Here is a 25,922-nt window from a genome sequence, read left to right as displayed (position 1 = left end):
TTGATGGTCCTCCACACCCCCACCCAGGGGCATGTCACCCCCACACATAGGCTTTATGCCACACCCGTAAAGTGAGGACACTCCGCTATGGGGTCGCTGAGGGCCCCCCTTATCTAGCCTTCCTACGCTCCTGTTGGGCCCCCTCCACAGGACCCCCACCCTTCATACTCGCACTTCACCCTGCCCCCCCACCCCTCCTGTTGCCTTTTTTACCTGCTATAAATATGGCAGTCAATAAGGCTGCCCCTCTTTCTTTAAATATAGATATTATATTACTTTCCGAGTCGCCAGGTATCAAATGATACCGCCACAAGGTTCAACCGGGTATCAATCAAAGGGCCAAACAACCAGTTAGTTAGTTCAAGTTCAATGGTACTTTATTTACACATGATGAACTTACACATGCAACATAAACACTACTAGTTAAACTACACCTAACAACTATAACAACCTGTAATTTACTTCAGGCACCCGGCTTAGGTAAGAGGAACAGTGGCCTTTGTTTGAATCTGGATCTACTGGATCTGGAGAAGTAACTGCTGCTCAGCTGGGCTCATCCGTCTGGTAGCGAGCGTTAAACCTGAACCTGGTGGTGCTACGATTGCAGATGGACATTGCCGGAACGCCAGGTCCAAAAGAGATCGAACACATGGCAGTGTCTCTCTTTATCCTTGGTGAGTTTTTCGCTCTTTTGGGCAGTCCTTAGGTTTGGACCCAATTAATTGGGCAGTTCTCGATCACTGCCTTCGATCTGAGCCAATAAAGGGGCGGGTGCCTTGATGGCTGGGCATGTCCTAAGCGGTTGTTGATCCTGTTGTTTATGCTTCCTGAGTAAAGAGAGTGGCTCCGAAATGCCTGGACTTGTATCGGTTACCCGAGTATCAATCCTTTGTCTCACGGAGATGGGCCATTAAAATGCTAATCGGTTGGGGGTTTCGATGCTGTCTGGATTCTTTGCTCAGAAATATATATTCAGGCTCTGTGCCTGCCTGAATCTTACATTGTCCACATTTCCCTTTAGGCTTTGCGAACGTCCATGTTTCTTGTTGTAAGTGGCCATCCCAAATGACTACACGCCCATCCCTCTTTTCATGGGCATGGTCCGCTGAGGCCCCAGCCCTTGGCAGTGCCACCTGGCACCTTAGCAGTGACAGGGGGACTAATGGTGAGCCAGGGTGCCAGCCTGCCCTATTCCTAACCACCCAGGGGTCTCCAATAGCCTTGGAGACCGCCACGGTGCAGTAACATCTGGTCCACGTTTGTGTGGACCAGTACCACATGGCACCTGCGTGGCCTCTCACTGGGGAGTCGGTAAGATCACAGGAGGCCGCAAGACCGGGCTTCCATCTCGCTAATGAGATGGAGATTGCCCTTAATTGGCCTCAGTTAACTTCACGCCGCATCTAGGCGGGATCTGGGGCCAACGGGAGCAGGCCGGTTAGACTGCCAACCTCTTGCCGCCCAGCACGGTTCTCGATTTGGCTCTCTCCCACAATCTAATCAGTCCGCACGGTTCCTTGCGGCCTTTAAATTCTACCCATAGATTGGTATCAGCTGGATTCCCAAGCACTGATCCTTGTGATGCGTCACTAATCACGCCTGCCAACCTGAGAATGAGCTGTTTATTCTGCCCATTAACCAATTCTCAATAATTGCCTGCATTTTACTCCCAAACCCATGCCTTCAAATTTTGTTTACTAACCTCTTGTGTGGGACCTTTTCGATTGCCTTCTGAAAATAGAGACAGGGGACAATGGGACATTTAGAGGGTGGATTGGCCAAAAATGGTGTGAAGATTATGCCCAATACTCACTGCTCTGCCATCAATGATAGAGGGATTAGGCTTCAGATAACACTGATCAGTGAACAAGTTAACACTCTACTCTCAAAATCTACATGAACTAAGTGAAATTCTAGATGCATAGAGTAAATAAAACTTCTACTTGCTTTGGACTGAAATTGAAGCAGAGAATGGGAACAATAGGAATACCGGCAATGACAAAATTGAAGCAAAAAAGTGGGATAAACTTAATTCATATTAAAAACTAACTTCTGACAGATTCTCAAACCTATGGAGTTGTAATGAACAGCAAATATTCATGACTTCTCTAAATTGATTTTGCCACCCCAAATATATGACTAGATATAATCTGGATCTAACTGGAGGCATTTGTAATTTTGAATGGATTTTATTTTATCTGAATGTTATTTATTCATAATCTTCTTGTATATTTTAACTTTTTCTTACATCACTTGCATTCTTATTTTTCTGCTAATGTAATGTGTTTTATTATATTTATGATGCATAAGTAAAAGATATAAAAGTTATATATAACAATCTGGGGCAGCACGGTAGCATTGTGGATAGCACAATTGCTTCACAGCTCCAGGGTCCCAGGTTCGATTCCGGCTTGGGACACTGTCTGTGCGGAGTCTGCACATCCTCCCAGTGTGTGCGTGGGTTTTCTCCGGGTGCTCCGGTTTCCTCCCACAGTCCAAAGATGAGCAGGTTAGGTGGATTGGCCATGATAAATTGCCCTTCGTGTCCAAAATTGCCCTTAGTGTTGGGTGGGGTTGGGTGAGGTTACTGGGTTATGGGGATAGGGTGGAGGTGTTGACCTTGGGTAGGGTGCTCTTTCCAAGAGCCGGTGCAGACTCGATGGGCCAAATGGCCTCCTTCTGCACTGTAAATTCTATGTTTAAAAAAAAATGATCATAGCAATGAGCAAATAACTCACGACTGACAAAGATTCTTAATGTGCTTGAGATACAAATGCCACTCAGTGATAGAAGTTAGGCTTCTACCAGTTATCTCCATAGCGTCACCACAGGGAGGTATTTAGTCCCTGATTTCAAACTCCACATCCTGTTTATCAGCAACACTTTCTACTTTTACCTCCATATCGCTTTCTTTATGTCAGGTATTCTCAAAACACTTGTTCATGCTTTTTTCCCCCCTAAACTGCGTTTTTCCAATAGTTTTGTTATGAGGCTCTAAAGTAACTCTGCTCATCTACATTCTTCTGCCTGCAATCTACCTGCACAAAATAGGAGCAGGAATTGGCCATATAGCCTCTCAAGCCTGCTCTATCACTTAATAGATCATGGCTGGTCTTTGACCTCAACTCTATTTTCCTGCCTGATCACCATATCCCTTGACTCTCAAGTTCAAAACCTACTGATTTCAGCCTTGAACTTATTCATTGACTGAGCATCCATGGTCCTTTGAATTAGAGAATTCAAAGGTTCACAGCCCTTTTGAGTGAAAACATTTCTCATCTCAGTCTGAAATGGCCATCCCTTTATCTGGAGACTGTGCCCCCTAATTCTAGTAAGACGTCTCACAACACCAGGTTAAAGTCCAACAGGTTTATTTGAAATCACAAGCTTTCATAGCGCTGCTCCTTCATCAGGTGAAGTGGACTGTGCCCTCCCCAGTCCAGCGCCGGCATCTCCACACACACCAGGCAACTCAACAGATTGATTAAGACCTTGGATCCAGAGCTTCAGAGCACCGTACATGCTCTCATCCCACATACTCCCCGCGTTAGAGATCTCTACTGCCTCCCAAAAATACACAAGGCCAACACATCAGGCTATCCTATTGTATCAGGCAATGGGACCCTGTCTGAGAACCTCTCTGGCTCCATAGAGGGCATCTTGAAACCCTTCGTACAAGAAACCCCCAGCTTATGTCACTACACAACAGACTTCTTACAGAAACTCAGCACCCATGGACCAGTTGAACCAGGAACATTCCTCGTCACAATGTGCGTCTCGGCACTCTACACCAGCATCTCCCATGATGACGGCATTGCTGCAACAGTCTCAGTACTCAACACCGACGACTGCCAATCTCCAGACGCAATTCTACAACTCACCCGCTTCATTCTGGATCACAGTGTCTTCACCTTCGACAACAAGTTCTTCATCCAGACAAACGGAACAGCCATGGGGATCAAATTCGGACCTCAATACGCCAACATAGTCGTCTGTGAGGCGGAAACCCTGGGCCTCGGCCAGCAACTGCACAGAATGCCCTAGACCTTGGACAGGCTGATCCATAGCCGAAACTGTTGCCCCCATGCAGTGTTGGGATGGGTGGCACCACCTCCTGCTGTGGCACGTTGTTGTACTCCTCCAACTGCACCTGCAGGTGGTGGATGCTTTCCTGGCTCTGCGACTGCATTGCCAATATGGATGGGACTGTTTGTTCCAGAGGCTCGATACCCGTCTGGACAGCAGCTCGTCCCTGCGATGGGACTGCCCTCTGACCGTCCGCCCCCTCAGGCGCTCCTATCTCCACTTGCTGTGCCGTGTCAACTGGTGTGGTGAGCACCAGAGAATATCCCAGGAACCTCTTCACTAAAGTGCCCAACCAAGGTGAGTGTCTCTGGGATGGTGGAGGGCGTTGCAGACAGCTGTGACAGAAAATCACTGTCATCCTCCGATCCGAGCTCTGGAGTCTCCTGAGTCTCGGGCAGAGGGCTGGTGTCCGAGCTGCTCCCATCACTGCTCGGCTCGGGGGGGAGGGGGGGGTTCCAGCTGTGGCACTGCCTGGGGGCGGAGTTCCCTGATGGACCCACCCCGTCTCCAGCAGGTCCTGCAAGACACATGATTAGACCGTGGGGGGGGGGGGGGGGGGGGGGGGGGGGGGGAGGGGTGATGGCATGAGGGTGGTGTAGGGGGTGTGACACCTGTCACAGGGAACCACAGGTCAGCGGGGTCTCACTCCCTCGCCAGAGCTCCACCTCGGCAACCACCCGTTCGTCTGGGCCGCTGACCACGTCCAGGGCACTCTGCTCGGCCATGGTGAGGGGCTGCAGTTCCAGTGGTCCCCCTCCTGTATTCTCCTGCTCCCGGCAGTTGTGGGCGGCCTTCTCCTGGGAGGCGGGGAACAGAAAACGACAGTATCACGCATGCAGCCAAGGGGGTGGGCGGCGGGTGACCTCAGTGGCCAGGGCAGCCAGCCATGGCGATTGGTGTGGGTACTGGCATGTGGTGCAGGGTGGGGGTTCGGCCACCCACCTTGGTTTGAGGGAGACTCACTTGACGGTGAAGGACCAGGTGAGACTTAAAAAGGCTGGGTTAGCCAGGTTACACTCTGGATTTGACGGAAGGGTCCGAGGGGTAGCGGTAAAGGTCAGCAAAAGGGTACGGTTCCAGATGGAGAAAGTGGTTGCAGATCAGGGGGGGTAGATGTGTGATTGTGACAGCGGCGCTGGAGGAGAGGCTAGTGGCTAAGTATATATGGTCCCAATTGGGTCGATGTGGGATTCGCGAAGGTGTCTGGGGCCATCCTGACTTGGATTTACATGAACTGACAGTGGCGGGGGAGCCAAGGTTGGACAGGTCACGGCACACTCGCTGGTCCTGTCAGGGTGGGGGTTCGGTTGTGAAGGCGTTGGCTGGGCTAATGGTGGAAATGGGAGGGGTGGACCCTTGGAGGTTTCTGTACCCGAGGGAGCACTCTATTTTCTCAGCGGTCCATAAGGTATACCCGCGGATCAACTTTTCTTTTGTGGTGGGGAAGATGCTGCTGGCTGGGGTAAAGGGGTCGGAGTACTCGGCAATTGCATGTTGAGTAATGGGTTAAGAGACATTCCAATTAGCAGTCTCATTTATGTTAAGTGTCCAATAATTGACACTGATATGTAAAGGGCTTCAGGTGGCCGTTGTGTCAGGTGATGTGATGAAAGAGTTGTGCAGAGTCTGTTATAGTAAAATAAAGGTGTTTGTGGAAAAAGAGCAGAACCTTTGACTCTTTATACAACAGCAGCTAACCAACACCCTATACAATTGCAGCATAACCTCACTAGTCTTGAACTCCATCCCTCTAGCAATGAAAGACAAAGCTCGATTAGCCTTCTTAATCACCTGTTGCACCTGCACACCAACTTTTTGCGACTCGTGCACCAGCACACCCAGGTCCCTCTGCACAGCAGCAGGTTTTAACATCTTACCGTTTAAATAATAATCCATTCTGCTGTTATTCCTCCCAAAATGGATAGCCTCACACTTGGCAACATTGAATTCCATCTGCCAGACCCTAGCCCATTCACCTAACCTATCCAAATCCTTCTGCAGACTTCCGGTATCCTCTGCACTTTTTGCTTTACCACTTATCTTAGTGTCGTCTGCAAACTTTGACACATTGCACTTGGTCCCCAACTCCAAACAAGTGGTAGCAGAGGATGGTTGCTGTGCAAATGTGAAGGGTTGAAAGATAAAACTTTTCCAGACCAAACCAAGGGGTGAGTGAGAAGAAAAAAAAAAAAGGATATATGGCTGAACCAAGGATAAAGATGGCCGGGTATGACTATTCCCCCCATATTTTCTGAAAGGGGATTGTACGACCAATGGAGAAGTGCAGTAGTTATGTGGACTAAGGTAACTGCCTTGGGAAAGAAAGAGAAAACAAGGTATGGCATTGGCTCTTTCTTTACCTTATGACAGTAAAATCCGAAGCAAAGTGTTTTCTGAGCTGGAATTACATAAGAACATAAGAACTAGGAACAGGAGTAGGCCACCTGGCCCCTCGAGCCTGCTCCGCCATTTAATGAGATCATGGCTGATCTTTGTGGACTCAGCTCCACTCCCCGGCCCGTGCACCATATCCCCGAATCCCTTTATTCTTTAGAAAGGCATCTATCTTTTTCTTAAAAACGTTTAAAGAAGGAGCCTCAACTGCTTCACTGGGCAAGGAATTCCAGAGATTCACAACCCTTTGGGTGAAGAAGTTCCTACTCCACTCAGTCCTAAATCTACCTCCCCTTATTTTGAGGCTATGCCCCCTAGTTCTACTTTCCCCGACCAGTGGAAACAACCTGCCTGCATCTATCCTATCTATTCCCTTCATAATTTTATATGTCTCAATAATATCCCCCTGCATTCTTCTAAACTCCAATGAGTACAGTCCCAGTCTACTCAACCTCTCGTCATAATCTAATCCCCTCAACTCTGGGATCAACCTAGTGAATCTCCTCTGCATTCCCTCCAGTGCCAATATGTCCTTTCTCAGGTAAGGAGACCAAAACTGAACACAATACTCCAGATGCGGCCTCACCAACACCCTATACAATTGCAGCATAACCTCGCTAGTCTTGAACTCCATCCCTCTAGCAATGAAAGACAACGCTCGATTAGCCTTCTTAATCACCTGTTGCACCTGCACACCAACTTTTTGCGACTCGTGCACCAGCACACCCAGGTCCCTCTGCACAGCAGCATGTTTTAACATCTTACCGTTTAAATAATAATCCATTCTGCTGTTATTCCTCCCAAAATGGATAGCCTCACACTTGGCAACATTGAATTCCATCTGCTAGACCCTAGCCCATTCACCTAACCTATCCAAATCCTTCTGCAGACTTCTGGTATCCTCTGCACTTTTTGCTTTACCACTCATCTTAGTGTCGACTGCAAACTTTGACATATTGCACTTGGTCCCCAACTCCAAATCGTCTATGTAAATTGTGAACAACTGCGGGCCCAACACTGATCCTTGAGGGACCCCACTAGTTACAGGTTGCCAACCAGAGAAACACCCATTTATCCCCACTCTCTGCTTTCTGTTAGTTAACCAATCCTCTACCCATGCTACCACTTTACCCTCAATGCCATGCATCTTTAGTTTATGCAGCAACCTTTTGTGTAGCACCTTGTCAAAAGCTTTCTGGAAATCCAGATATACCACATCCATTGGCTCCCCGTTATCTACTGCACTGGTAACGTCCTCAAAAAATTCTACCAAATTAGTCAGACACGACCTACCCTTTGTGAACCCATGCTGCGCCTGCCCAATGGGACAATTTCCCTCCAGGTGCCCCGCTATTTCCACCTTAATGATAGATTCCAGCATTTTCCCTACAACCGAAGTTAAGCTTACCGGCCTATAATTACCCGCTGTCTGCCGACCTCCTTTTTTAAACAGTGGTGTCATGTTTGCTACTTTCCAATCCTCTGGGACCACCCCAGAGTCTAGTGAATTTTGATAAATTATCACGAGTGCGTTTACAATTTCCCTAGCCATCTCTTTTAACACTCTGGGATGCATCCAGTCAGGGCCGGGAGACTGGTCTACCTTTAGCCCCATTAGCTTGCCCAATACTGCCTCCTTAGTGATTACAATCATCTCAAGGTCCTCACCTATCATATCTTTATTTCCATCAGTCACTGGCATGTTATTTGTGTCCTCCACTGTGAAGATTGACCCAAAAAACCTGTTCAGCTCCTCAGCCATTTCCCCATCTCCTATTATTAAATCTCCCTTCTCATCTTCCAAAGGACCAATATTTACCTTAGCCACTCTTTTTTGTCTTATATATTTATAGAAGCTTTTACGATCTCCTTTTATGTGCTGAGCCAGTTTACTTTCATAGTCTACCTTACTCTTCTTTATGGCTTTTTTAGTAGCTTTCTGTTGTCCCCTAAAGACTTCCCAGTCCTCTAGTCTCCCACTAATTTTTGCCACTTTGTATGTTTTTCCTTCAATTTGATACTCTCCCTCGCCTCCTTAGATATCCACGGTCGATTTTTCCCCTTTCTACCGTCTTTCTTTTTTGTCGGTATGAACCTTTTCTGAACACTGTGAAAGATCGCTCGGAAGGTTCTCCACTGTTCTTCAACTGCTTCACCATGAAGTCTTTGCTCCCAGTCTACCGTAGCTAGTTCTTCTCTCATCCCATTGTAATCGCCTTTGTTTAAGCACAAAACACTAGTGTTTGATTTTACCTTGTCATCCTCCAACTGTATTTTAAATTCCACCATATTGTGGTCGCTCCTTTCAAGAGGATCCCGAACTATGAGATCATTAATCAATCCTGCCTCATTACACAGGACCAGATCTAGGACCGCTTGTTCCCTTGTGGGTTCCATTACATACTGTTCCAGGAAATTATCCCGGGCACATTCTATAAACTCCTCCTCAAGGCTGCCTTTACCAACCTGGTTAAACCAATCGATATGCAGATTTAAATCTCCCATGATAACCGCTGTACCATTTCAACATGCATCCGTTATTTCTTTGCTTATTGCCTGCCCTACCATCCTGTTACTATTTGGTGGCCTATAGACTACTCCTATCAGTGACCTTTTCGCCTTACTATTCCTGATTTCCACCCAAATTGATTCAACCTTGTCCTCCATAGCACCAATATCATCCCTTACTATTGCCCGGATGCCATCCTTAAACAACAAAGCTACACCACCGCCCTTACCGTCCATTCTATCCTTTTGTATAGTCTGATACCCTTAGATATTTAACTCCCAGTCGTGACCATCTTTTAACCATGTTTCAGTAATGGCCACTAAATCATAGTCATTCACGATGATTTGCGCCATCAACTCATTTACCTTATTTCGTATACTATGAGCATTCAGGTAAAGTACACTTATGCTGTTTTTTTTATGTCTTTGTTATGAATCCTAACACCTTGATCAGTAACTTTTCGCAATTTATTTTTCCTCTTACCCTTTCTCCAAATGTTCCTAGTCTTTGAACCCATATCTCTACCTAATAACCTGTCACGTAACCTGCTGCCTTGATCTCCATTAACCATTATACTGTCCATAGCTTTACCCTTCCCTTCCGTCAACTTGCTAGTTTAAAGTCCTTGTGACCAACCTATTTATCCTATTCGCTAGAACACTGGTCCCAGAATGGTTCAGGTGAAGACCGTCCCAACGGTACAGGTCCCTCCTGCCCCAGTACTGATGCCAATGCCCCATGAAATGGAATCCCTCTTTCCCGCACCACTCCTTTAGCCACGTGTTAACTTCCCTAATTTTCTCAACCCTATGCCAATTGGCACGTGGCTCGGGTAGTAATCCAGAGATTATAACCCTGGAGGACCTGTTCTTTAATTTAGTCCCTAGTGTTTGATAATCCCCAAACAGGTCCTCTTTCCTAGTCTTACCTATGTTGTTAGTCCCAACATGGACCACAACAACTGGATCCTCCCCCTCCCTCTCCAAAATCGTTTCAAGCCGATCAGAGATGTCCCTCACCCTGGCACCGGGCAGGCAACATACCATGCGGGACTCTCGATCTGGCTTACAAAGGATGCCATCAATCCCCCCGAATCCCCTACAACTACCACTTGTCTTTTTGCTCCCCCCTCTTGAATGGCTTCCTGTACCACGGTGCAGTGTTCAGTCAACGCATCCTCCCTACAGCCTTCTTCCTCATCCACACAGGGAGCAAGTACCTCATACCTGTTAGACAAGGTCAAGGGCTGAGGCTCCTCAACTCCTAAACTCAGGATCCCCCTACCTGCCTCCCTTGCAATCACACCACTCTGTCCCTGATCACTGTCCTAATTAACAGTACTTATTCTACCGGGTGTGACTGCCTCCTGAAACAAAGAGTCCGGGTAATGTTTCCCCTCCTGATGTGCTGCAGTGTGTGCAGCTCGGTCTCCAGCTCATCAATTCTGAGCCGAAGTTCCTCGAGCAGCCAACACTTGCTGCAGATGTGGTCACTGACGGTCTCAATGGGATCCACCAGTTCCATCATCATACAGCAATAGCACATCACCTGTCCAGCCATATTCAACTAGTTAATTAATTTAAATATTATTATTTTTTTTAAAAATTTCTTTATAGAGCCTCAAGGATAAACCCGAACACCAACAAAAACACAGCCCTCTCTCGCCACTCGCCTGAACTCAGTCACTCACCTAAACTCAGATGCACTCTGTTCCAATCAGCACTCAGTCACTCACCTAAACTCAGGTGCACTCTGTTCCAATCAGCACTCCGTGACCAAGGCACTCCTGCCACACCTTTTGTGCACTCACCTCTCCCAGCACTGTCCCGGCACTCTCCTCCCGCGCTTTTTAAATCTCCCGGCTCTCTCCTCCGGCGCTGTTTTCGCTGTCCCGGCTCGCTCCTCCCACGCTTGTAAAATCTCCCGGCTCTCTCCTCCAGCGCTGTTTTCGCTGTCCCGGCTCTCTCCTCCCGCTCTTCTTAAATCTCCCGGCTCTCTCCTCCGGTGCTGTTTTCGCTGTCCCGGCTCGCTCCTCCCGCGCTTTTTAAATCTCCCGGCTCTCTCCTCCGGCGCTGTTTTCGCTATGGGAATTGGAAGAGTTAGACTCAGAATAAGGTCTGGAGACTCTATTATGTTATATGGATAAGATTTATAAAAAAGGATGACTTGTTAAGTGCGTAAGAAGCATGGTCGGATTTTAATAGGTTCCGGAAAATAGGGGATTTCTCCATTGAAGACTATATAATGGAATTTAGCAGACTATATAAAAGGCTGCAGAAACACAACCTAGAATTTCCAGTCTGTGTTGGCCTTTAAATTACTTGACTGTGCTAGAGAGAGCAACATAGATAGGCTCCTGGTTTTGACAGGAGTTCAGTTTGCGGATAAGATTCCGATGGCTCTGATGACCCAAATAGGTCAGTCTGCAATGAAGCAGAATATGGAAGATACACTACTAACAGATGGGGACAGGATGATGAAATCGTACGGCTACGAACAGGTTCCAAGAATATAAAAGGAGATCGGGACCCGGAAATTATGAAGACAGAAACCCAGTTAGAACCTACAAAAGGAAGATGAACCCCAGAAATGCACGGGGCATGATAAATCGATGTGACTCTCAATACCATTATGCTTTTAACTGTCCAACATGTTATAATAGTGTTTGAAGCGACACATGACACGGAAGAGTCAGAAGAGGAAAAAGATAGTGACCAGAAAGAAGGCATTGTCCTATTGACAAGCAGTTTTACGCTGGTAATGAGGGTGTTGGTTGCAGAATCCTTCAATTGTGCTGTATTTTTATTTACACATTTTATTGAGGTATTTTTTGGTATTATAACACAATAAACAATGTACATGGAACTATAAACATAGCGCACAAGCCGTCTCCCTCCCTTACAGGTCCCACCTTTATTAACCCCCTACTCTAAGCTAAACCCCCCCCCCCCTTCTGCTGATGATTAATTGTCCGTGAAGAAATCGACGAACAGTTGCCACCTCCTGGCGAACCCTAACAGTGACCCTCTCAAGGCGAACTTGATTTTCTCCAAACAGAGAAAGCTAACCATGACCAGTAGCCAGGTCTCTGACTCCGGGGGCTTTGAGTCCCTCCAAGCTAATAGTATCCGTCTCCGTGCTACCAGGGAAGCAAAGGCCAGAACGTCTGCCGCTTTCCCCTCCTGGATTCCCGGGTCTTTCGACAACCCGAAAATCGCCACCTCTGGACTCAGCGCCACCCTTGTTTTTAACACTGTGGACATGACATCTGCAAACCCTTGCCAAAATCCCCTAAGCTTCAGACATGCCCAAAACATGTGGACACGGTTCGCTGGTCTTCCCGTACATTTTGCACACCTGTCTTCCACCCCAAAGAATCCGCTCATCTGGGCTACTGTCATGTGAGCCCGGTGAACGACCTTAAATTGTATCAGGCTAATCCTGGCACATGTTGCGGACGTGTTGACTCTACTCAACGCATTCGCCCATAGACCATCCTCTATCTTTCCTCCCAGCTCCTCCTCCCACTTGCGCTTCAGCTCCTTGGTCTGCGTCTCCTCGGACCCCATAAGTTCCTTATAAATGTCCGAGACGCTCCCTTATCCTACCCACCCTCTGGAAACTACCCCGTCCTGAATCTCCCTTAGCAGTAGGAGCGGGAAGGTTGACACCTGTTTACGTAGGAAATCCCGCACCTGCAGATACCTGAATTGGTTTCCCCATGCCAGGCCAAACTTCTCCTCCAGTGCCCTCATCCTCGGAAAGCTCCCCTCTATAAGCATATCCCCCATCCTCTGAATCTCTGCTCTCCACCATATCCGGGACCCCCTAACCATACTTCCCGGGGCAAACCGGTGATTATTACAGATCGGGGACCAGATCGATGCGCCCTCTGCTCCCACATCTCCTCCATTGCCCCCAGACTCTCAGGGCCGCCACCACCACGGGGCTGGTGGAGTACCGTGCCAGCGGGAACAGCAGAGGCGCAGTTACCAACGCCCCCAAACTGGTGCCCTTGCATGAAGCCGCCTTCATACGCTCCCATGCCGACCCCCTGCCCCCCCACTTCCTGATCATGGCTATATTGGCTGGCCAGTAATAGTTACTAAAATTTGGCAGCGCCAGCCCGCCCTCTCCCAGACTCCGCTCAAGCATTACCTTCCTTACTCGCAGGGTCTTGCCGGCCCAAACAAAGCCAGAGATCCCTTTGTTGACCCGTTTTAAAAAGGACTGCGGAATAAAGATATGGTGTCATTATAACACGAACAGGAATCTCGGGAGGACCATCATCTTCACCATCTGCACCCTGCCAGCTAATGACAACGGGAGCGGGTCCCATCTCCGAAAATCGTCCTTCATTTGGTCTACCAGCTGGGCCAGATTTAATTTATGCAGCCGGTCCCATTCCCGCGCCACTTGAATGCCGAGGTACCTAAAGCTTCCCCTACTAATCTAAACAGCAGCTCCCCCAATCGCCTCTCCTGTCCCCTCGCCTGGACCGCAAACATCTCACTTTTCCCCATATTTAGCTTATACCCTGAAAACCGGCCAAAGTCCCCTAGAATCCTCAGAATTTCTTCCATCCCCTCTAATGGGTCCGATACACACAGAAGCAGGTCGTCTGCATAGAGCAAGACTCTGTATCCCCCCCCCCGGACCAGCCCCTTCCAGCCCCAGAGCAATCGCCAACGGCTCTATAGCTAGCACAAACAGTGGGGAGAGGGGGCATCCCGGTCTCGTTCCCGGGTGCTGTCTAAAATAGTCCGATGTTGTCCTATTTGTCCGTACACTTGCCACATGAGCCTGATACAGCAACCTGACCCAGTCAACTGAAGCCCCATCCAAATCCGAACAGTCCCAGTACCTCCCACAGATAATCCCATTCTATCTGATCAAAAGCTTTTTCTGCATCCATTGCGATCACTACCTCCACCTCCCTACCTTCCGGGGGCATCATGATCACATTTAACAACCTTCCTACATTGGCCACCAACTGCCTATCCTTAAACCCCATCTGGTCCTCCCCAATAACGTCCGGAGCTCAATCCTCAATCCTGGAGGACAACATTTTGGCCAGCAGTTTGGCGTCCACATTCAACAGGGCTATCGGCCTGTAGGACCAACACAGCTCCGGGTTCTTGTCCCGCTTCAGAATCAGCGAAATAGTGGCCTGTCACATCGTCAGGGTCAGCACCCCTCTTTCCCTTGCCTCATTGAACATCCTCACCAACACCGCCCCCAATATCCCAGAGAATTTTTTATAAAACTCCACTGGGTACCAGTCCGGCCCCGGGGCTTTACCCGCCTTCATGGCCTTCAGAACCTCCAGCTCCTCGTCCATCTTTGGGAAATTCAGCCCCTCCAAGAAGTGGCTCATCCCCTCCGGTCCCGTACGGGGTTCCGACCTGTATAGCCTACTGTAGAAATCCCCAAATGCCTTATTCACCTCTGCTGAATCTCCAACCAGGTTCCCATCTCCATCATTTACTTTCCTTATCTCCCTGGCTGCCTCCCTCTTTCTAAGCTGCTGTGCAAGCATTCTGCTGGCCTTCTCTCCATACTCACAAATTGTCCCCCTCGCCTTTCTCAGCTGCTCCACCGCCCTCCCTGTGGTTAACAAGCCGAACTCCGCCTGTAGCCTCCGCCGTTCCCTTAAAGGCACTGCCACTGGGGTCTCCGCATACCTCCTATCGATCTGTAGTATCTCCTTTACCAGTCAGTCCGTCTCTGCCCTGTCCACCTTCTCCCTATGGGCCCGTATCGATATCAGCTCCCCTCTGACCACCGCCTTCAGTGCTTCCCAGACCATCGCTGCTGAAATGCCCCCCCCGTATCGTTGACCGGCAGGTAATTCCGAATAAATTTCCTCAGCTGCTCGCACACCCTTTCATCAGCCAAAAGTCCCACATCTAACCTCCAGTGCGGGCGCTGGTTACTGTCTTTACTAACCTGCAGGCCAACCCAGTGCGGAGCATGGTCTGAGATTGTGATCGCCGAGTACCCAGTGTCCACCACCCCTGCCAGTAAGGCCCTGCTCAAAATGAAGAAATCGATCCAGGAGTACGCTTTATGCACGTCTGAGTAGAAGGAGAACTCCTTCACCCTCGGCTGCCCAAATCTCCATGGATCCACCCCCCCCCAAATCATCTGCTCCATGATCCCTTTTAGTTGCTTTGCCATTGCTGGCACCCGGCCCGTTTTTGAGCTTGACCGATCCAAGCCAGGGTCAATAACGGTGTTGAAGTCCCCTCCCATGACCAACCTGTGCAAGTCCAGGTCCGGTATCTTCCCCAGCATCCTCTTTATAAACTCCACATCATCCCAATTTGGCGCATACACATTTACTAATACCACCTGCACCCCCTCCAGTTTCCCACTGACCATAATGTACCAACCTCCTACATCCAAAACTATTCTACCCACCTCAAACACCACCCGCTTATTGATCAGGATCGCAACCCCTCTAGTCCTTGAATCTAGATTGGGGAAAGGCTGGGTCAGTCAGGTCTTTCACTCAGAGTAACTGTCCAGATTAGTCCCAAGGCGTGTCTCCTGCAACATTACCACGTCCACCTTCAGTCCCCTAAGATGTGCGAACACATGTGCCCGCTTGACCGGCACATTTAACCCGTGAACATTCCAGGTGATCAGCCTAGTTGGGGGGCGCATTTCCCCCCCCCCCCCTTTCGCCGATCAGCCACCCCCTTCTTTTGGGTCGGCCTCCAGCCCATGCTCCGCGCCTCCATCGGCCCGCCCCCAGGCGGCCTCCGCCCCCAACCTCCTCTGTCCCTTGGCCCAAGTCCCTCCCTCATCAGCAGAACATTTCCCCCCCCCCCAGTAACAACATTCTGTAACCCAACCGAACATATGCACAACCCCCACTGCGCTTCCGTGAGCTAGCCCGCTCAGCTAACTTGGTGGCTCCCATCCCTGGCGCCGGATAGCCGCCCACCTATTGTTCCCTCCCCACCCGCTCATACAACCATACTCCAACATCAAACAACCCCCACGCCATTGCCCGACAGAAAAACACCAAAATCTAAACAAGCACACCTCCATCTCCCAACAATGCAAATGAAAACCTTAACTCACTCAGCTCTGCCACTGGTCCCAAATCAATACAGAAGGCATTACAAACAGCTTCCACAAAACAAAAAACGACAAACTTCTTTTAAAGAACAGAGAAACTAAAAGAAAAAACAAAACCATGAACGTTGCAGCAAAGTTCAAAAGTTCTCAGTCTACCACCAGTCCTTTCCTTTTCACTAAGTCCAGCGTGTCCTCAGGCGACTCGAAATAAAAGTGCTGTTCCTCGTACATGACCCAGAGACGGGCCGGATACAACGGTCTGAACTTCACCTTTTTTTTTAAAAAAAAGGATTGACCTAATCTGGTTGAAGCCTGCTCTTCTCCTGGCCACCCCCACACTCGGGTCCTGGTGGACCCGCAGGATACTATTGTCCCACTTACAGCTCAGGGTCTGCTTGGCCCACTGTAGAGTCCGCTCCTTATCCAAGTACCTGTGGAATCTCACCACCATTGCTCGAGGGGGGGAAAGAGGGGTCTCCCGTTCACGGCTTCCTCGCGAGTGCTCTGTGAGCCCTGTCCACCTCCAACGGTCAGGAGAATGCCCCATCCCCCAGCAGCTTCTCAAACATATCTGCAATGAATGCCCCAGCGTCCGCTCCTTCAGACCCCTCCGGGAGGCCAACGAGTCTCAAGTTCTGCCAGTGGGACCTATTCTCTAGGTCCTCCACCTTCTCCAGGAGCTTCTTCTGCTGGCCTCTCAGCATCCCCACCTCCAACTCCACCGCAGTTTGATGTTCCTCGTGCTCAGCCAGCGTCTTCTCCACCTTCTGGATCGCCCGATCTTGGGCGTCCAATCTAAGCTCCAGCCGCTCAATCGACTCTCTTATCGGATCCAAGCAGTCCAGTTTCTGCTTCGCAAAGTCTTCCTCAATAACTTGTATCAGCTGCTCCGTTGACCGCTGGGTCGACAAACCAGAGGCTCGGTCCTCTGCCATGCTGTCTCCTGCTGCTGCTTCAGCCCAAGCCTGCTGTCTTTCTGTTTCTGCCTTTACGAGCACTTCTAGTCCTTCTCTCCATGCACCGATGTGGGAATTCAGTACACAATTGCCTTGGTCTTCAGTTTTACATGATGTTGAGATGCCGGCGTTGGACTGGGGTGAGCACAGTAAGAAGGCTTACAACACCAGGTTACAGTCCAACAGGTTTGTTTCGTTATCACTAGTTTTCGGAGCACTGCTCCTTCCTCAGGTGAATGATGAGGTATGTTCCAGAAACATATATATATAGACAGATTCAAAGATGCCAGACAATGCTTGGAATGCAGGCATTAGCAGGTGATTAAATATTTACTTAGGAAACATTTTATTGAGGCATTTATAATTTTCACATTTTAACATCTTAACATTCTTAATATTGATGCACTATCAATTACGACGAGACGCGAGTAGAATGTAATTGAGGCTTTATTACACAGAGATGTGTAGCCTCCTACAGCAGCTTACGAAATGGCTGCTGTTCAGAGAGCACACACATTTATACTCCGCCTCCTGGGCAGAGCCAGCAGGCAGGGATCTATCCCCGTACCTGTAGTACAGGGGCCTTACCGTAATACCTATATACACAATATAATACAACAGTGCCTACCACATTCACCCCCTGTTAAAAAGGAGTCCAGCGGGGGTGGTGGAAAACTATATACATATAGATTGGTTTTAACATTACAGAGAAGGTTGCAAATTTAGACGATCGGGCGCCTGGATCTGTCGTTGAGAGCGCCGCAGTGCTGGTGGCGACTCAGGCGTCGGCTTGGTCTTCGGTGACTCCGGGAGCATTTCGAAATTCTCTTCATCTCCGGGTGGGAGCAAGGGGAGGACGGATTGTCCTGGAGCGGGGGCTGCGGTGGGGTGCGCGGGGACCCAGCTGGTGCCAGATCCCTGCGGGAGACTGTGTCTTGGCAGCCTTTCGGGGTACGCTATGTAGGCATACTGCGGGTTCGCATGGAGTAGCTGTACTCTCTCAACCAACGGGTCTGCCTTGTGGAGCTGCACATGCTTGCGGGGGAGAACGGGCCCTGAAGCTGCCAGCCACGTTGGGAGCGAAACCCCGGAGGTGGACCTCCTGGGGAAGGCAGAGACGTTTATGGGGGGTTTCGTTGGTCGCGGTGCACAGGAGCGACCGAATGGAGTGAAGTGCGTCGTGGAGGACCTCCTGCCAGCGGGAGGCAGAGAGATTTCTGGACCATAGGGCCAGCTGGACGGCCCTCCAGACCGTCCCATTCTCCCGCTCCACCTGGCCGTTTCCCCTGGGGTTGTAGCTGATCGTCCTGCTCGAGGCAATGCCCCTGTTGAGCAGGTACTGGGCAGCTCCTCGCTCTTAAATGGAGGATCCTCGGTCGCCGTGGACGAAGGTGGGGAAACCGAACAGAGCAAAGATAGTGTTGAGGGCTTTGATGACGGTGGCAGATGTCATATCGGGGCATGGGACGGCGAAGGGGAATACTCGTCGACCACATTAAGAAAGTACGTGTTGCGGTCGGTGGAGGGGAGGGGCCCTTTGAAGTCCACGCTGAGGTGTTCAAAAGGGGCGGGAGGTCTTCACCAAGCGCGCACGGTCTGGCCGGTAGAAAAGTGCGGTTTTCACTCCGCGCAGAACTGGCAGTCTCTGGTGATAGACCTTGACTTCCTCGATGGAATAGGCAGATTGCGGGCCTTAATGAAGTGGTAAAAGCGGGTGACAGAGATTGCCGTGCAGGGTCCGGAGTCGGTCCACTTGTGCGCTGGCACATGTACCTCGGGACAGGGCATCGGGGGGGGCTTGTTGAGCTTACAGGGGCGATACAAAATCTCGTAATTGTAGGTGGAGAGCTCGATCCTCCACCCAAGGTTTTATCGTTTTTGATCTAACCCCGCTGTGTGTTGTTAAACATTAAGGCAACCGACCATTGGTCAGTGAGGAGAGTGAATCGCCTACTGGCCAGGTAATGCCTCCAATGTCGCACAGCTTCAACGATCGCTTGGGCCTCCTTTTCGACGGAGGAGTGCCAAATTTCGGAGGTATGGAGGGTGCGGGAAAAGAATGCCACGAGCCTGCCTGCCTGGTTGAGGGTGGCGGCCAGAGCGATGTCTGATGCATCACTCTCGACTTGGAAGGGGAGCACCTCGTTGACCGCGTGCATCGCGGCCTTGGCGATGTTCGCCTTGATACGGTTGAAGGCCTGGTGAACCTCGGCTGTCAGTGGGAAAGCTTTGGATTGAATGAGTGGGTGGGCCTTGCCTGCATAGTTTGGGACCCACTGGGCGTAATATGAAAAGAACCCCAGGCATCGTTTGAGGGCCTTGGGGCAGTGGGGAAGGGGGGTGTTCCATGAGGAGGTGCATGCGATCGGGGTCGGGCCCTAGAACTCCGTTCTGAACCACATAGCCGAGGATGGCTGATCGCTTCGTCCTGAACACACACTTCTCCTTGTTGTAAGTTAGGTTGAGGAGTGTGGCGGTGTGGAGAAATTTGGAAAGGTTAGCGTCGTGGTCCTGCTGGTCGTGGCCGCAGATGGTGACATTGTCCAAGTACGGGAAAGTGGCCCGCGGCCCGTACCGGTCAACCATTCGGTCCATCTCCCGTTGGAAGACCGAGACCCGTTGGTGACGCCGAAGGGAACCCTAAGGAAATGGTAAAGGCGGCTGTCTGCTTCAAACGCAATGTATGGGCGGTCCGCCTTACGGATGGGGAGCTGGTGGTAGGCAGATTTCAGGTCCACTGTCGAGAAGACCCGGTACGGTGCAATCTGATTGACCATATCAGATATGCGTGGGAGGGGGTACGCGTCGAGCTGTGTGTACCGATTGATGGTCTGACTGTAGTCAAAGACCATCCTGTTTTTCTCCCCGGTTTTCACCACTACCACTTGGGCTCTCCAGGGGCTGTTGCTGGCCTCGATGATACCTTCCCACAGCAGCCGCTGGACCTCCGACTTGATGAAGGTCCTGCCCTGGGTGCTGTACCGTCTGCTACTGGTGGCGACAGGTTTGCAATCCGGGGTGAGGTTTGCAAACAGGGAAGGCGGGTCGACCTTCAGGGTCGCGAGGCCGCAAACAGTAAGGGGTGGTAGGGGCCTGCCAAATTTCAGGGTTAGGCGCTGGAGGTTGCACTGGAATCCAGGCTGAGTAGCAAGGCAGCGCAGAGGTTGGAGAGGACGTAGAGTTGGAAGTCGCTGAAGTCTACACCCTGGATGGGGAGGGTGGCGGTGCTGTACCCCTGGATCGCCACCAAGTGGGGTCCGGAGGCCAGGGAGATTCTTTGGTTAGCGGGGTGTACTGCGCGGGAGCAGCGCCTTACCGTATCGGGGTGGATGAAGTTCTCAGTGCTCCCGGAGTCCAGAAGGTAGGATATCTCGTGCCCGTCGACCTTCACCTTTGTCGAAGCAGTTGCGAGGTTGTGCGGCCGAGACTGGTCGATCGTGACCAAGGCAAGACGCGGCTGGTCGGCGGAGGTTGCAGGCGATGAGCGGCCCGATGAGATGCCCAACGGGCAGGGGTCCTGAGGCAGGCAAGATGGTGGCGCGGGTTGTGAATGGAGCAAGATGGCAGCGCCCACGGGCCGCACATGGTCCAAGGAGAGGAAGATGGCCGCTGGTGGGGGGTGCTGGGACAATAGCGGCGATTGAGCGGGCCTGGCACACTGCAGAGAAATGTCCCTCCCGGGGGTGTTTTGTCTGTTCACAAAAGTAGCACTTGGGTCCCCCGGGGTTGGTTGGCTGCCGCACGGCGCAGCCGTGGGGTTGGCTGAGGGTGGTCGCTGATTGGGTCCACGATGGGGTGGCCGTTGGCGGGGTCAACGATGCACAGGGGGGGGGGGGGGGGCCGTGCGGTTCGGGGCATAAGCCTGTACGTTGCGTGAGGCGACCGTGAGCGAGAGCAGTAGTTTCTTGGTCGCCGAGGGGTCAAGCGTGGCCCCTTCTAAGAGGCGCTGGCGGATGTAGTCAGACCCTATGCCCGTAACGAACGAGTCTCTCATTAGCAGGTTCGAATGTTCAGTGGCCGAAACGGCCTGGCAGTCACAGTCTCTGTGCCAGAAATCTGCCAGACTCACCGGAAAGTTGGTGCAGTGTGGATAGGAGGTGCCTGGCGTAGATCTTGTTGGTCTGCTGAGCGTAATTCTCCTTCAGTAGCGCCATGGCCTCTGCGTAGGTAGGCGCGTCCTGGACGAGGGGAAAAACGTTGGAGCTCAGCCGCGTGTGCAGAATCTGGAGCTTCTGTGCTTCTCAGATTGGGTCTGGCGCAGACCCGATGTATGCTTCAAAGCAAGCTAGCCAATGTTGGAAGTCCTTTTTGGCGTTGTCTGCTCGAGGATGCAGCTGCTAGCGAAGCTTGATGCGGAGGTCCATCTCTGAAAAATCTCTTGTGTAATAAATTGATGCGCTATCAATTACGACGAGACAAGAGTAGAAGTAATCGAGGCTTTATTACACAGAGATGTGTGGCCTCCCACAGCAGCTGACGAAATGGCTGCTGTTCGGAGAGCACACACATTTATACTCTGTCTTGCTGGGCGGAGCCAGCAGGCAGGGATCTACCCCTGTACCTGTAGTACAGGGGCCTTACCGTAATACCCATATATACAATATAATACAACAGTGGTGACTATCACAAATATTCTCCACTTCCATGCCTCCTCCCCCCTTCTGCTTACGGTCAGTTTTCCTCAAAGAAGTCGATGAATGGCTGCCACCTCCGAGCGAACCCCTGTATTGAACCCCTTAAGGCGAACTTAAATCTTCTCTAGCCTGAGAAACTCTGCCATGTCACTGACCCACACCCCTGACTTTGGAGGCTCCGAGTTCCTCCATCCCAGCAAAATCCGTCTCCGGGCCACCAGGGAGGCAAAGGCCAAAACGTCGGCCTTTCTCCCACCCTGGGCTACCGGATTTTCTGACACTCCAAATATTGCCACCTCTGGACTAGAGTCACCCTCCCTTCCAGGACCTCTGACATGACATCTGCGAATCCCTGCCAAAATCCCCTCAGCTTCAGACATGCCCAAAACATGCGTACATGATTCGCCGGACTTCCCCCGCAACTCCCACACCTGTCCTCCACCTCAAAAAACCTACTCACCCAGGCCACAGTCATATGAGCCCTGTGGACCACCTTGGAACTGGAGCAGGCTAAGCCTGGCACACGACGAGGATGCATAGACTTCCAACTACCCCCCCACCCCCACCCATCTTCCCATTTCCTCGTCACCTTCCCAATTGGGACTCCTTCCCACTCCATCAATTCCTTATATATTTCCGAGATCCTCCCCTCCCCAACCCCTGTTTTCGACATTACCTTATCCTGTAGTCCCCCGAGAGGGAGGCAAGGGAAGCTTGGAATCTGCCTCCGGATAAAGTCCCATACCTGCAGGTACCGAAATCCGTTCCCACCGGGTAACTCAAACTGCTCCTCCAGCTCCTCTAGGCTCGGGAAACCCTCCTCAAATGAAGAGATCCCCAAATCTCCTCAATCCCGGCCCGCTGCGACCTCCTAACGCCCTCATCCAGTCCCCCCGGAGCAAACCAGTGATTGGCACAGATTGGTGACCACTCCGACGCCCCCTCCAGTCTCATCTGCTGCCTCCATTGCCCCCACACTCAGGGCTGCCACTATCAAGGGGCGAGAACGGCAGAGGTGCCGTTAACAGAGCCTCCAGACTCCTGCCCTTACAAGATGCCGCCTCTACCCGCTACCACACTGACCCCCTCCCCCACTAACACTGCACTTTTACAACATATAGAGCCTCTCTGTGGGACCTCTCGGTCCCCTCTCCCTGGGACTTTTCCCTGTCCCCCATCAGCGACCCAGCTTCTAAGTCCTGTGATTAGGATTTTTGTACCATTTCTTATTTTTTGAGCCATTTCTTTTTTTTCTTCTTTCACACAGGCACATAAGGCCATTGACCTTGATCCAAAAAATATCAATACTGGTCTGCACATGAGCTACCCATGTGCGGAAACTCCCAAGGCTCTTTGGGATTTGCAGCTGCCAGCTCCTATTCAACTATAAATTTGGGTTTCATAGCGATTCCAAAATCTACCAATCTCTACCTTGAATATAATAATTGCCTGATCCATCCACAGCACTCTTAAGATAAAGTATTCCAAATACTTTATTCACCCCTTTGAGTGAAGACATTTCTCCTCTGGTCCTTAACAGATGGTTGCCTTTCCGGAAAACTGTACAACTTGGTTCCATGCCCATCAATGGGCGGCACAGTAGCAAGCACAGTTGCTTCATAGCTCCAGGGTTCCAGGTTTGATTCCCGCCTTGGGTCGCTGTCTGTGCGGAGTCTGCATGCTCTCCCAGTGTCTGCATGTGTTTCCTTCAGGTGCTCCGGTTTCCTCCCTCAGTCCAAAGATGTGCAGGTTAGGTGGATTGGCCATGCTAAATTGCCCTTAGTGTCCAAAAAGGTTAGGTGAGGTTACTGGGATAGGGTGGAGGTGTTGGCTTGGATAGGGTTATCTTTCCAGGGGCCGGTGCAGACTCGATGGGTCGAGTGGTCTCTTTCTGCACTGTAGATTCTATGATCTATGACCAAGGAGGAGAAACAGTCTCCTCACATCTAACAATGACAAGCCCTTTCAGCATTTTATGTTTCAACGAGAGCAAGTCTCATTCTTCTACTCAATCTCTCTTCCTCAGCCAACCTTCTTTTCCCAGGAATCAATATGGTGACCCTTCATTGCATCGTCAAGATAAGTATACTTGGATAAAAGTTGAATGTTTGAGACTAATCTTTCGGCTAAAAGTCAGAGGGTCGACTTTTACACGGGTAATGTACTTAAGGGATAGACATGCCTGATTGATTTGGATCCAGGAAATGCCATGGCAATGGAATCAAGTAAAAAAAAATAAACAACGCTGATGAATTTATAGTAATAACATTTACTAATTTCATACCATTGCAAAGCATACATCTTTCATTCAAAACAAAATAAAAACATACCATAAATGAATTACTATAACATTTCACATTGAAAATCCTTCAAAAATTACACTGCCCACTATCTGAGTCACTGAACGATTTGTTCCAACAGTCTGGCTGTATATCATCATAGGGATCTTCATCATTATCGCTGATTGTACAGGTAACTTTGGCATCATCTTTCCATAAGCTTTTGTCCTCAGTACCAATTGAGCGATGTTGGCATCAAGTTCATGGGGCACAATGTTGCTAGGGCGGTTGCTCGTATATTTCCATCTTTAGTGAATGTTTCTTGCCTTCCAACATCCCAATGTTTCCACTTATTTTGGATACAGTCCTTGAGGTTTATTCAAAAACAGGTCCATAGGCTGAACATAGTCAAGATAAGTACTGTAAAAGTGCCAGAACAACTGCCATGTCGGTGTTGGACGGGACACGAGTACTGTATAGTAATTCAACTTCTCATAATAAATGCATTTTCCTTGCTAAAACAAATTTGCAGTCCTGTGACAATGTTCCTCCACATTTAAAATTTTTTAATAAAGTTACAGGCCGGGATTCTCCGACCCTGCGCCGGGTCGAGTGGCCGACGGGTTTGGCCGAGTCCCACCGGCGTGGGTTACTCAGGCCCCACACGGTGGGACCGGGAAGGTGTCTGTGGGGGCCGTCCTGGAGGGGGGGCGGGGGGCACGGTGGCCTGGCCTGCGATCGGGGCCTACCGATCAGCAGGCGGGCTGGTTCTGTGGGGGCCTATGTTCCTCCACGCCGGGCCCTTGTAGGGCTCTGCCATATTGCCCGGGGGCCGGGGCAGAGAAGGGAATTGTGTGGCCGTTCCGCGCCGGCTGGAACTGTGGGGACCACTCCGCCGCTGACCTAGCCCCTAGGAAGTAGAGCATTCCCCATTATCGGGAACCATTGACAGCGGAATGGTTGGTGCCGCTTTTCACGCCGGAGTGGGGACATAGAATCCCGCCCGCGGTCTTTTGAGCCAGGGTTCCATCCTGGGATCTTCCCCATCAGTTATATCAACTGGGATTGTAAAAATCTCACCATCATGGACTACATTGTCGACAAGATGGGATTGGGCATGTCCCAAATGAGTATTCCTTTTCCTTTGTGGAGTCCTCCTGCTCTCAAATTCTATTTCGTTCATCTATTTCTTGCAACCACCTTTAATCATTCAGCTTTTCATGTGAACATGGATGACAACACCTTTCTGAAATTTCTCTGGAAGGAGATTTTCACTTGAATGATCACCAATGACTTTAATTTTGCACCATCTGCCATGCAAGATGGAACCACTGTGAATAATTACTTGGCCAGTCATTTTTATAAGGATGTTTTTTTTTTTTTTCCCAATCAATCTACGGTCTTATTTGTTGATGTGTTGAAGTTCATCAGTATTTCAGGCATATTTGTATTGCAGGCCAGGTGGTACGTATTCTTCTCAATGTCAGATGTCAAAACAGTAGAATTTGATACTTTTACTAGAGCAAGGGTGACAGATGCCATGAAACCTTTGCTTTTAGATGGAGTGCTAAATTGTGCCTTTCATAGGGGCTGTTTAGCACACGGCTAAATCGCTGGTTTTGAAAGCAGACCAAGGCAGGCCAGCAGCACGGTTCAATTCCCGTAACAGCCTCCCCGAACAGGCGCCGGAATGTGGCGACTAGGGGCTTTTCACAGTAACTTCATTGCAGCCTACTTGTGACAATAAGCGATTTTCATTTCCATTTCCATATCCAGTGTACCATAGGCACCGACCTTGAATTCAGAAATACTGGGCGGGATTTACCACGCAACCCGGTGTGTTTTTCGGCGGCGGAGGCAGACTGTCGGCTGGCTTTCCTGGCCCCGATTGTCAAGGGGATTTCCCATTGACTGCACTCCTCTTCGCCGAGAAACCCATGCACTGTCAGTGGGACCAGAATAGCCCGCAGCCGTG

The 25,922-nt window shown here is 50.3% G+C and overlaps 1 protein-coding gene across 8 annotated transcripts in view; it reads right to left on the bottom strand.

The window, feature by feature from the left end:
* LOC140385372 (transmembrane protein 200A-like) overlaps positions 1-25,922 on the bottom strand; it is an 83,835-nt gene that overhangs the window by 31,045 nt on the left and 26,868 nt on the right. For 5 of the 8 annotated variants that reach the window (XM_072467464.1, XM_072467459.1, XM_072467458.1 and 2 more), the window contains exon 2: positions 10,800-11,070. The exons of the other annotated variants lie outside the window; for them this stretch is intronic. The gene's annotated coding sequence lies outside the window, so the exon portion shown is untranslated. The remainder of the gene's footprint in view (positions 1-10,799; positions 11,071-25,922) is intronic. 8 annotated transcript variants of the gene reach the window in all.

Source organism: Scyliorhinus torazame, chromosome 11, assembly GCF_047496885.1.
Source record: "Scyliorhinus torazame isolate Kashiwa2021f chromosome 11, sScyTor2.1, whole genome shotgun sequence".
In the NCBI taxonomy this organism is placed as follows: domain Eukaryota; kingdom Metazoa; phylum Chordata; class Chondrichthyes; order Carcharhiniformes; family Scyliorhinidae; genus Scyliorhinus; species Scyliorhinus torazame.
This window is presented reverse-complemented; position numbering and strand designations above follow the sequence as displayed.